Below are 13,574 nucleotides of genomic sequence, written 5' to 3' on the forward strand. Positions count from 1 at the left end.
GTTTAAGATTTTGCTTTTGACATTTAAGTGTTTATACGGTCTAGCTCCTAATTACCTGATTTATTTAATTTGCATCAAAAAGCAATCCAGATACTCCCTTAGGTCAAACGACTCTTTAATACTTGAGTTACCTAGCATTAAGACCCGTCCAACCCTTGGCGATCGTGCATTCCAGTCAGCTGCACCTTATCTTTGGAATGCATTACCTTCAACAATTCGCAACATAAAGACATTGGACACTTTTAAGACTGCTGTTAAAACTCATTTTTTTAATTCAGCTTTTAAATAGGTTTTTCTATTCATGTCTCATTTTTAATTTAGCTTTTAAATAGGTATATGGTTGTAGTTTTTAATAGTTTCTTATGTTTTTAGTTCACGTGACGGTTTGACATAATTATATTTTAAAATATTGTGAAGCGCAACTGTATATATTGATATAGAGGTCTGCGCTATATAAATGTAATTGTTATTATTATTATTATTATTATTATTATTATTATTATTATTATTATAATTATTATTATTATTATATCTCCACACGTGAAAAGATCACTGTTGTTATGGTTACATATGAAAATCGCTCCTTCCGTGAAATGATTTAGTATTTCATTGGTGTTTATATAATAAATGGAATAGTACATGGCCGCTTGGAGATACGAAATTTCTCTTCTCGTGTTGAAAAATATTTCACCCGTTCGCTGCGCTCACTCGTGAAATATTTTTCACACTCGAAGAGAAATTTGGTATTTCCTCGCGGCCATGTACTACGATTCTCAGTTGAGTATGACACTAGGGAAGTTTGGTGACAATGTTTCAGCGTTAAGTTACCATGTTGTCAAGGGCAACTTCCTTCGTTTCCAAGAGGGCTTTGACGTCACGAGCGATGAGCCTGCCAAAATCTACAAATGGCAACAGTTAAATTCAAACTGGCGACCGTTACCAGTTGCCCTTGACAACGTTAACATGGTAACTTTAAAGCTGAAACTTACCTTGTGTCATACTCAACTGAGAATCGTAGTAATATCCTCAATATATTGAAGTCGGTTTATAGACACCTCAAAAAATTCAGGTGGCTCCAACGTGAATCGAACATGCTTTTACCAACTGAGCTATGAAGCCACACAGCTAAGAACTCAGCACCAGCATTGCAGAGGTTCGAATCCTGTCTTGATCTTACGCTTCTACCTTGGCTAATCAAACATACTCACAGACCATTCTCTCATCTTAGTGAAAATTTTGGCGCATTTTTAATGTCAAAATTCAAAGGTGCAATTCCTACGTTCAATTCGGTAATTCACACATTCGTTAGAAAATTCAAACCCTCAATTTGGCAAGTCCAACCGTCAGTTCTTCAGTGCAAACCTTTAAAATATAAACACGCGTGCAAGTCAAACTTTCAATTCGACAATTCAAATATTCAATTGAATTGAAGGTTTGAATAACCGAATACATGTCTGAATTTTGACACAAAAAGCGCGCCATTGCAGAGTTATGTAATCAATTTGGAGAATCAAATCGAGGTAATTCTGTTTCACTCGTAGCCTGCGAACTGCAGACGCATTTCCGGGCGTTGCTTCTCTCCCTGCGATGAATAACTCGCCGAATATTTCACTCGAAGAAGCACAAAATTTCTTTTCACCGCTTGCGTGGAAGACTCGAGCACCACACAAGAATGGGCTTTAATTCTCTTTCCTCGAGCGCAACAAGTCCTGCGTTTTCAATGAATTTAAAAGGCAAGTCATACAAGAATTATAGTTGACAAATCACTTGTCAAAACTACAGGTGATTCTGGTGTCTAGTCACTTGACAGGTTTTGAAAGCAAGCGAACCGAACAAAAGATGTTTTTTTTTTTGCTTGATTAATATAGTTTTCTGCGTTTGATTTATTTACCAATGGATCTTGCAGTCTTCGTCGTTATCTATAGCACATCCTTCATCTATGGTGTGACCTGTGATCCTCAGACTGTCCTTCTGATATCTCTGGATGGTTTCCGTTGGGATTTCGCCAACAAGGCGGATACCCCAAACATGGATTTTCTCGCAGAAACAGGAGTAACTGTGCCGTATGTACGATCTGTATTTCCAACTGTAACGTATCCAGGACATCACAGCATTGTCACTGGACTTTATCCAGAGAACCACGGCATTGTAAGCAACAGTATGTATGATCCCGTCTTTAAAGCGAAGTTTGGAGGCGCTAATACTGACCCCCGATGGTGGAACAGTGCGGAACCAATATGGGTAACCAATCAACGTCATCAGGGGAGAAGTGCTGTATTGTATTGGCCAGGCTACAATGTGAAAATTAGAGGGATGTACCCGACCTACAGGGAATACTCCCCATCATCAAACGTTGACCTTGCTAATAAAACAGGGAAGGTTTTGCCCTTTGAGAAACGTGTTCAGAAGATATTGGATTGGTTAACTGCTTCAAACCCACCGAATTTCCTCGCCGTGTATTTTGAAGAGCCCGACGAAACTTGTCACCGAAAAGGGACAGTTGGGGTCTCCAAAGCTGTTCGAGAAGTTGACAAAACCATTGGTATGTTTGTGGAAGGCCTGAAACGCCATCAGCTCCTAAACAAAGTTAATATTATCATCACATCGGATCACGGCATGGCATCTTGTAACAAATTCATCGACATTGACAAAATAGTCGACCCAAACTATTTCGACTTCTGGGATTCTTGGTTCAATATGTTGGTGGCACCAAAACCGGGAAAGGAAGAATTTGTGTATAAAAGCCTCAAACATGTTCCTCATTTGCACGTCTACCGCAAGAATGAAGTTCCAGCGGCTTTGCACTTTAGGAACAACAGGCGCATTCCACGGCTTGTAGTAGTGCCATGTGAGGGATGGGTTGTGAGTTCCAGCAAGGGGCGATTTATCAAGAGTCTTCCAAAAACGGGACTTGCGCATGGGCATAGCTGCACCTGCAAGTCTATGTCTACTGCATTTATTGCGCGCGGGCCCGCATTCAAAAAAGGTTTTGTGGGGAAACCTTTTGAATCCGTGAGCTTGTATCCCTTGATGTGTAAGATGTTGGGATTTGAGCCTTTGCGAAACAATGGTAGTTTGGATGACACTAAAGACCTTTTAACTAAAACGAGATAATCACATTACACCTGCACTGTCCATTAATTAATTAATCAATTAATCAATAAATCAATCAATAAATCAAAATTATTATTTTTTTGGTCACGATCGGTGCAATACAAGAAACAAGACGCCTATAAGGCGTATCCGTGGGATGCACAAACCGTTAACACAAATTGTCCAGCTACAGTGAACTTCAACTACAGGTAAACTTCGGAAAATGACGAGAGATTACCAGAAAGATAAATCTGTAATTTAACAAGTTGCTTGTTGTAAAAACACTTAAAGTTACTAAATTTGCAAATGCAAACAACGAGGCCCTATTAGAGGTTATCAGGATACGGGATTTTTTATTTCTATTTTTTGAAAGAGACTTTATTCAAATCTCACAGTTTTACTTGCTTCCGTAATTCCGTTCATCCAAAAATTACAAGATCAGCTCCAAATCATCCGAAAAACTTATGACAATCACAGTTCAACAACTTATCCTCCTGCATTCCAAGTCCAGTTCTGTAATCCTGGTTTAGTTCCTTGCAAACTGTTTAAATCTGCCGTGGGGAAGACAAAAAGACACTTGTTCGTTGAAAACTGTTCAAATTTGCCGTGGGGAAGACAAAAAGACTACATCTGTACTCCATTTTTCTCAATGCTCAAAAATCTAATATCCCGCAGTTGCGTGTTCCATACTATAGTCCAAACTGTCCCTTTACAATTCCAATTCCATAATCTTGATTTCAGTGTTGGAGTAACGTGGTACCAAACGTTCCACAATAACTTGAAATCTCGTTAAGAAAAAAGCTTAAATCCAGTAGTCCAGTCCGGGTTCAAATCGCCAAACTCTCTGTATTATCGATTCAAAACTCAACAAAACTATAAGTAGTAAATAGTTCTCAGAAACTACAAAAGTTCGGTATGATTCTACACTCGCGCTGAACAAAAACATATCAAAAACTTAACCGAAAAACCCTAGTGATCGCTTCTCGAGAGAACAGACACAGCCGAAACTGTCCTGTGCCTGCTTTATTCGGCCCTGAAAAATGTACCGTAGTACAACAGTACTTGTTATATCTCCCAACTCAAATGCGTTTTCTGATTGGAGGAGAACGTGTCACGTGTCATTGGTCAAAAGTTCATGACGCCCTAGGGCGAACAAAACTTCATGACGCCCTAGGGCAACAACAACTTGAACTTTCGACTCACACGTGATCAGGTCGTGCACCTTTCAAACGGCGGCAAATCTGTACCCCAGCCGACGTCAAGCAAATAATTTTTATCTGTGTATTGTTCTATTTTGAGTTGGGAGGTATAACAAAACACTTAATGACTGGCCCCTCGGGAAACAGTGAGTTTTGTTTCCCCTCGACCTCAATGTTTCCCTCGGCTTCGCCTCGGGGAACATTGAGGGTCTCGGGGAAACAAAACTCACTGTTTCCCTTGGGGCCAGTCATTAAGTACTTATTGACCGTAGCCCTTGGCTGAAAAACTAATTTTAGCAAAAAGGCCGAGAAGCGATCAGAATACGGGGTATTTAGGTAAAAAAATTGTGGGGATACGGGATATTTGGAGGTGGGGGGATTGAGGAGATACGGGATATTTTTTTTAAATAGGAACGCATTGCGCACGTGTGGTAGAAGAGTAACTTGACATAACCGTCAACTGAGCTGCGTTTTGCTTTTCAGGAGATTCAAGTTGTCCTTGCGTAATATGTAGCTCTAACAGTACGCAATATTGTTTGGGTATCGTAAACCATTACAGTGCCATGGTAGATGTCTTTGCTAAATACTCCCTGAGAAGACATGTGGTTCAGTAAAATACTAAACCCAGAAAGATTGAAGAAAATAAAAAGAAATCGAGAAACATTGGCCTCAAGGCTGAAATGTTGATCATTTTCAACCACAAGAGCTTGTACTCTGAGCTTCTGACAACTTTCTGAGACAAAAGTTAACTAAATGTATGGCATGTGAAGCTGCCACTTAAAGGGGTGCTAAACACACCCGCCTGGTATATTAGTTACGCCATGCTGATGAGGCCCAAAAGGCCGAAATAGCTGTCCATGGCTGCTAACTGACCGGGTGAAATGGTTGTGCGCATGCGTGATGTGTTGGCCACACCGGGTTGTCACCTTGCTTTGATTACTAAAGTTTAATTCTGTCCGGCGGGGTTAGTATCTGGATGGGAGACGCCAAAATATGCGACTTGCGGTCAGCAACATACGACCGACAATTCTATTTTAAAGATAAAAAATGCGAACTATACGAGGTACAGATCTTGTTAGCCTGCTTTATGCAAAACAAATGTTGACGCAAAAGTAAATAAATATTGAAAAATAGTTTTTAAGAAGAGCAGAAGGAACTTTTTTAGGAAGTGTCGATCGAGAATAAAACTTTTTGCCACCAGCAACAAAATTTGCAAGATGAAAACTCAAATTTTGTGCCGCGAATATAACAAGTTACCATTTTGGGAGATTTTTGTTACGTTCAATTTTTCTATCGTACTTTTGGCCCCGGGGGCGGGGGGACTCCCATATATTGTAGGGCGGGGATGATCGTCGGAAACTTTCAAATATACCCCTAAAAGATACCGGAGTCTTACGAAGGTGGGCATGGCAACATAAGATTTTTCCCCTAAAATATACCACAAGTTAAGTTACATGTTAGTAATTGGAAATAATTAAACGATAAAAGCAAATTTAAACGCTGTCGTTGCTGGTATTATTATGTAATATGTTATTATCTTAAAAAGATACGCTAAGACCAGCTTAGACTTTGGTGGCCCAAAAACCTTTAAGACACCATAAAAGATACCAGATCCCTGATTTTGGCCCCTAAAAGATATTGCTGAAAGTATCTCTCACTCGTTCGCCGGCACTCGAAGATAAAATTCGTATCCCCGCGCGGCCTTGTAATATCCTCTATGTAGTTGATAGCGTAACAATTGAAAGATTCCGAGACCGTTGCTTAGAATTCGTTATCTCCGTTCTCGTTGTCTCAATACCAGTGGAATCTCAGCAAAAAGGTTATGGATGACATCCTTCTAGCAGTTATCGAATTCGGAACACTTATTCAAAGCTTAGAAGAACGATTTAGCTTCATTGACAAAAGAGAAGTCCATTATTCATGTCCAACCATGTCATCAAAGATAAGAGGGCGACCAACCCGAGTGTCAAGTATTTATGAGTCAATGAGTCAATGAGTCAAAGAGTTAGTGCAGTTACTTAAACCATAAAATGAAAGCTAAAATTTCAGAGAGTGCTTAGGCCTAATCACTGAAACGAGGGCTTAGGCTTAATCAACAAATTATTGCTATATTGACTGTGAGTCCATTGACTCATGACTCATGACTCATTGACTCATTTGACTCATAAAACATGCGTTCTCGACCAACCCTGGTAATTCCAGAAGAATAACTGGATGAGTTAAGGTCACTTGGGTTTTCATGGTCTGGTATAGCTAAAATGTTGGGTATATCAGAAAAAACTATAAGGCGCAGAAGAGACAGTTACAGTATGGCTTCTTCTCGTGAACTTTTCTCTGAAATAAGTGATGACGAGGTTGATAATCTAGGAAAGGGAAGAAAAGGAAAGGAACTTTATTTAAGTGTCTAGTCGTTCTAGCGCTGGAGCGCTAATTGGGGACACTGTAAACTGAAATGAACAATGAAAGTAAATCAAGTTAAATGTTGGTTTTTGAACACATGTTAGTTGAACATGTCCTAAAAATATCACCAAATTCTGGTGAAAAGATGATTATAGCCTGGTTTAGAGGAAGAGGGATCCGTGTCCAAAGGCGGAGACTCAGAGAACAGAGAACTTAACTACAGGCATAAAATACTACTTAAGCTTATATTATGCCCACAAGATTGATTTGGGTGTTTGAGCTCATTAAATTAAAGTTAATTCTGCCAACAGTTGCATTCACACATTCACTGACAATGTTATGCAAGAATATGAATGTCAGTTACAAACTGAAAAATGTTAAAAAGGGTTGCATGTGTTTATGGCCTTCTGCAGTGTAATGAAAGCCAAGGCTTATAGCAATTAATTATAAGCATAAAATTAGGCCACTTTCACTCTTCGTTTTTTAAATTAATCAGGTTTTGTAAAGCAAAGTCAATTATCTTAATTCCTCAGGCTTTCTAAAAACCTAAAACTTGGCTGAAATGGTCTAAATTATGCAATTTTGATCATACATTAAAGATAGCACATGGAAATATTGATGTTATTCTGAATTGCAATTTTTTCCTTGTTCTTTAAATCATAATTGTAATCATGTGGTTGTTTTTTAGGCATCTTGATGGTCACCACAAATTAATAAGGTGGCGCATCGCCATCCATGATGCCATAGATGGATTTTCCCGCACTGTTGTTCCTCAAAGCATCCACAAATAATGAAGCATCAACATTTCTGGACCTGTTTGTGAGAGCTACCAATATTTACCATTACCCTAGAAGGATACGCACTGATTATGGGACTGAAAATGTGGATGTAGCCAGACTTATGCTAACTCGATATGATGTGGATTCCAAATCAGTGTCAACTGGACAATCAGTTCACAATCAGCGTCTCCAGAGATTGTGGCGTGATGTTCACAACGATGTAGTCTCTTACTATAAGAACATCTTTTACTTTTTAGAAGAAAGAGCTTTTGGATCCTAACGATGAAATGGATTTATATGCATTGCACTATATCAATATTCCTAGATTAAACAACACAATTGATCAATTTGTTATGCAGTGGAATAACCACCCACTGTCAAGGGAAGGAGGACACTCTCCTCTTCAAAAGTGGACAGAAAGATTTTATCAGTATGCACAATCTGATTACATGACTGGGAATTTTTGGATCCAAGAAGTGTTGATCACCATTATGGAATTGATGATAATGCACCCCTGCCTGAACTTCAGACAGAAAATCACATTGAAGTACCCAGGTCTACCATCCAACTGACAGAGAGGGAATTTTCTACTCTACTAAATGATGTGGACTCACCGTCTGATGATAGCGAGTATGGCATCTCCTTGTATGAGAGTAGCAAGATAACTTTAATGAGAATATTAAACATGTAAATGCATAAATAATTAGCATCAATGGCTAGCTAATCAATAACAAGGAAGTGTGAATGTGTCAGCTGATTGGAAAATTTGATTACAATACATGCTGCATTTCTGCGTGTGCTGCTTGTGCTTATACTTGCGTCGCTAGTAAAAACCAGGCCTTAAAGGAGGCAATGCTGGATCTCACTTTTCTTGCTAAAATCAGCTGTGAATACCCTTGAGTAGCCATGATTTGCAATTAAATCACCACCTGACTCTTTTAGGGCATTGAATTCTCCTTCACTAACACATCCCTGTAACCCTTTAAGGACCTCCTTGATTTCTTCATCACAGACAGCCTCGATTGCCTGACTTGTGTTGAATGGAAGATCTTTGATGATGGAAAATGCTTCTAGGGAAAGACATTTGGGCCCAGGCCCACCCTGGAGAACACTCCATGCCACCAACTTTCCAGCTAACTCATATTTGTTTCCATGGAGCAGCTCTAGGTCATGGGAAAACCATGTACCATAGAAAATTCTTAAGTGACATCAAAAGAAGATGAAAAAATTCTCTCCTTGGCCCACCAGGGTCTACTCCATCTTCACCTGAGAATATAACGTGGACTGGGCAAACAAACGAAAATTTGCCTCTTTCTAAGGCTCTAAGAGCACTTGACAGAACATTCTTTCTGCTTATTACAATGTTGACATGTCTTTGATTGTCCAAGTTATCATCCACAAACTTTCTGAGGACATCAGATGCTTTTGCCTTATTCATGGAACAGGAACCTGTCTCTCTTTGATCCTCCAGGCTTGCTTGAATGGCAGCATGTAAATCAACATCATCATCACAATTCTCATCATCTACATTGATTTCATCTGGAAACATGTTAACATACGTGTTGTATCCCACCATAAGTTGTGATTCCCTCACAGGTTTGCTCTGCGTACTGCAGCTGGATTGTGAGAGGCAGCCACTACAGGAAGGGCTTGTACTTGCTTTATTCTCATCATCACTTACAGTCGTTTCATATACTTTCTTCTTTGGCGGCTCAGTAACCTCTGATTTATAATTTGATTTCAAAGCAAAGGGAGAAACCATTAAACTCTCATCATCCTCACTTTCCAATGGATCATCACCTTCTTCATCACCTTGACAATCGCTGCCATACCAACGTTTCAAGCTCTTATCATGCGCTACCGTAGTGGCTCTGATATACAACGAACCTTGACGCGTGTTTCACCACCTTTCCGGTGAAAGGACCAGAGTTCAGTTTGACTATTTTATTGCCAGTGGCTCTGACAAAATACAACTTTGGCTCTGAGCAGCATCTTAATCTCCGTTCAAAGAGTTCAATGCACTTACATCTAATTTATTCTTCTTGCAATTCATCAGAAAACTCCACCGCATTAGCAGCAAAGTTCTTGCTATAGGGAGTCTCTCTGAACTGTCCACGTGGGACTTCGTCAAGGGCAACCCTAAAACCACGAATCCGGAATCCGGAATCACAGTACAATACAGAGAGTAAAAACTATCCTAAACATTCATAAAAGCTAACCTTAGGCCTAATTAGGCCTAAACAAACGTTTTTAGGCCTACTTTTTACACAGAGGTGTTTATTTGCGCTACAAGTTTGATATTTTTGTAGTAAGTAGTATCTTTTTCTCAATAAGTGATACATCTTTTTCCATAAGTTGTATATTCCAAGATAAGTTGAATGTATTTGCTAGATGTATTAGATATTCTACAACAAGAATTTTTGTCTGAAACGGTACGCCATATTAATGATTTGATTGGTTATTACTCATCGATCATTACATTATTGAAACAACGAGTTTTGATTGGCCTTTATTTTTATTTTTCCACATCAACAACGTGAGAACCAACGTGAGAGATTCTACCCCATCCTAGTCTACGACGTATAACAAGGAATCACGTGAGATTGCGCGAGCAAGCCAGGTCAGTGTGCGGTAAGCTTTCGGTTATGGCGGATGCCAATATGAATGAGATGGACAAACTTTCCTTTAGCGCTGAAGAAGACGAAGCTGCAGTGCTAGCCGAAGACGAAAATGATCATGACACCACCGGTGCTCATGCTATCGCTCCCAATAAACTGGGGGAAGCTATTCAAGGACTGCAAAAGAAAGTTGATCTTTTGGCGGGAACGTCAACACGCATCACCGATGCTTCACTAAAGCGGAAAGTACCGAAAAAGTCCAAGGCAGAGTCAAAAAGTGACTCAAACTCCCAACCGGGACCCTCGAAAAAGAAAGCTAGAAAAGCTTTGTCTGATTCAGATGACGCATCGGACGACTCTGACTGCGATGCAGTTCACGCCATCCTTGGAGACGACGAACAAGATGGCGACTCGAGTGACAAGCTCCTGAAAGAGATTGGGCCCAAACATAAATGAACATCTAGCGAATCTTATTAATAAGAGATTTGCTGGTAAGCTCAAGGAAGCAAAGCTTAAAGAAAAGCTAGAGCTGTATGTGCGACCCGGCAACTGCGAAAAATTGAAAGTGCCCCTCGTGAACCACGAACTATGGGGCAAACTCAAACCACCGGTCAAATCACAGTCTAACTACTGTGCTTGAAACATTAAAACTGTTTGTTGACCTGGGATTTTGTCCTCACCCTGAAAAATCATGTCTGATACCATCCCAAGAAGTTAATTTTCTGGGAGTTATGCTAAATTCCATCACAATGACTGTCAGACTGACCATGGAGAAAAAACAAAAAATTAAAAATGCATGCACAGCACTGCAGGAGAGGTCAAAATACATTATACGAGAGGTTGCAAGTGTCATAGGACTACTGGTCTCAAGTTTCCCTGCTGTTATGTATGGGCCATTGTATTACAGAAAACTAGTACAAGAGAAATCTCATGCTATCAAAGACAATAATGGCAACTATGAGGCCTTTATGTAACTCTCCACAGATGCCAAAACAGAACTACAATGGTGGATCGAAAATATTGAAAATTCATTCAACGTTATAAATCATGACCCCCCATCACTAACAATTAGCACTGATGCATCAAAAATTGGATGGGGAGGTGTTTTCAAAGATCTGACTTGTGGGGGCCACTGGACACCCCAAGAAGCTGAATAGCATATCAACTACCTAGAATTAATGGCTGCCTTCTTTTCACTCCAAGCTTTTGTGACAAAACTAAATAATAAACATGTCAGACTGAAAATTGATAATACAACAGCAGTGGCAGCGATAAATAACATGGGCACTAATCACTCTGTACAATGCAACAAAGTGGCTTTAGATATCTGGTGCTGGTGCATGGCTAGAAACATCTGGATATCTGCAGAACACATACCAGGGAAAAGTAATGTAGCAGCTGATAGACAGTCAAGGGAAATAAACACCAATACTGAGTGGATGCTGAACCCCACTCTCTTAAATAAAGCCCTTGATAAGCTGCAAGCTCGCCCAGATGTTGACATGTTTGCGTCGAGACTCAATCAATTCCCAAGATATATTTCCTTCCGACCTGACCCTGGAGCATACTTAGTAGATGCTTTTTCAGCTCAGTGGAATGAACTAAATGGTTATTATTTTCCCCCCTTCAGTGTGATTCCAAAGGTTCTTCAAAAACTGAGACAGGACAAAGCCACGGGGATAGTGGCGATCCCCAGATGGCCAACTCAGGTGTGGTACTTAATGGCTATGAGAATGCTGATGAGCTGCCCAGTCCTTCTGCAGCACAATGCCAGACTACTTTTGTTACCCAGCCACCCACAGAAAGTACATCCATTACACAAGAAACTGGACCTTCTCATCTGCCACTTATCCGGGAACAGTTGCATTCAAGCGGCCTTTCACAAGCAGCTTCAGATATCATCCTGTGTGCCTGGAGAAACGGGACAAAAAAGCAGTACCGAACGTATCTTTCGAAGTGGGGAAATTACTGCAGCTCAAAAGGGATCAGTCCAGTTTCAGCTACTGTAGCTCAAGCAATAAACTTTCTTGCAGACCTAGTCAAGTCAGGTGTTGGCTATAGTGGAGTTAATACAGCAAGATCAGCTATTTCAACAATACTTGTCATTAGTGACTCTGCTACCTTTGGTACACACCCATTAGTAAAGCGATTTCTAAAGGGTGTTTTTGAACAGAAGCCCTCATTACCACGTTATGAAACCATCTGGGATGTCAGTCAAGTATTAACTCATCTTCGTTCCTACCCTCCTGTTGAGGACATTTCACTTAAGAAACTTACATTTAAAGTTGTTATGTTACTAGCTCTGTTAACTGGTCAGCGAACACAAACCATTCACTGCCTAGATGTTAAACATATGGACATGTCAGAAAAGAAATGTATTTTTTATCTGACCAGGCTCCAGAAGCACTCCCGACCAGGGAAACAGCACAAGCCTATTGAACTGGAAGCTTTTGACCAGGAGCCTAATTTATGTATTATTCGTCATTTGAAAGTATATGTTGATAAGACTAGTGTTCATAGGGGTGACACTAACAGAAATCAGTTACTGTTGAGTTTTCAGAAACCATTTAAACCTGTTAGTAAGGACACAATTTCACGTTGGATCAAAAATGTCTTGAAAGCTGCGGGCATAGATACCACCAAATTTGGGGCCCACAGCACTAGGGAAGCATCCACCAGTGCTGCTGCCAGGGCGGGAATGCCGCTAGAAGTTATTCTGAAATCTGCCGGATGGTCTAACTGCGGAACCTTTGCTAAGTTTTACCAGAAACCAATCAATACTCCATGTAACTTTGGCTCGGTTTTGTTAGAGGCAAATACAGTCTGCCAAACCTACCTTTTGTTGTCTTAAATTCATGACCACAGGGCTTTGAAATCTCACGTGATTCCTTGTGACGTAGACTAGGAATCGGTAGAATTCACATCAAACTTCAACTTACAGGTAAGTCTCGTTTAATCTTAAATTTTACGATGAGTTCGTATGTACTTTGCGCACGGTAAAAAATACGAATAAAAATCTTTTTGATGGTCAAAGAGGTTTTTCTTTTAAAGTACGAGCGGAATTGTTATCTATGGAGTGTAAAGTGGAAATCGATTCTACGTGCATTTGTAGGAATTGTTGTCAGCGCTTAAGAAATGAAAGCGCTCCTGACCAATGTAACACTATTCAAAGCATTGTCCACTCGAAAACGTCTCCCGCTATCCCTTACGAGTGCGACGCTCTTCAATGCACGTTTAAAATCTACATCATTTACCACCATTTTGAGAATTTAGCTCGAAAGAAATATGAACCACGCAAATTTTGGTCAGCGTAGATCACTTAATAATGTATGCAAAATTATTCCGGAACACGATTACTGACGGTAAATCACAGACGCTCCTCTCCAATTTTTTTTGCGGAGAGTGGGTGGCTGTACACAGGCTACAAGAACACGGACTCTGGCCACAGCCAAAAAATACGCGCAGTCGAGGTAGTGGTATAATGT

At 40.1% G+C, this 13,574-nt stretch overlaps 1 pseudogene; it reads left to right on the forward strand.

The window, feature by feature from the left end:
- Nucleotides 1–1,849: 1,849 nt before the first annotated feature.
- LOC138035562 (ectonucleotide pyrophosphatase/phosphodiesterase family member 5 pseudogene) lies at nt 1,850–3,114 on the forward strand (annotated as a pseudogene).
- The last annotated feature ends 10,460 nt before the right edge of the window (nt 3,115–13,574 follow it).

This window comes from Montipora capricornis, unplaced genomic scaffold (assembly GCF_036669925.1).
Source record: "Montipora capricornis isolate CH-2021 unplaced genomic scaffold, ASM3666992v2 scaffold_422, whole genome shotgun sequence".
NCBI classification, from domain to species: domain Eukaryota; kingdom Metazoa; phylum Cnidaria; class Anthozoa; order Scleractinia; family Acroporidae; genus Montipora; species Montipora capricornis.